We start from the raw sequence: 283 nt of genomic DNA on the forward strand, positions 1-283 counted from the left end.
CCTGTGGAAGGTTGATAATGGTGTACGAATCGTTAATACATAGCCTCAATATAAATCATTGTAAGCAAAAATCTCTATTACAGCTTCCTATCCTCGTGGAGTATGAGAATGATTTGCATTGTAATAGCAGGTATGAACCATTTCATGAACTAGTTTAAAAACAGCAAGCGCATCATTCGCCGATTTTGGGACTGGTTTCCCAGCCATGACTGTCTATTCATGGAGTATCTTGTCATGAGACTTGCTTCGTCTTGGCTCATCTTCAAGAGACTATAAGCCATTG

This window comes from Penaeus monodon, chromosome 22 (assembly GCF_015228065.2).
Source record: "Penaeus monodon isolate SGIC_2016 chromosome 22, NSTDA_Pmon_1, whole genome shotgun sequence".
Classification (NCBI taxonomy): Eukaryota; Metazoa; Arthropoda; class Malacostraca; order Decapoda; family Penaeidae; genus Penaeus; species Penaeus monodon.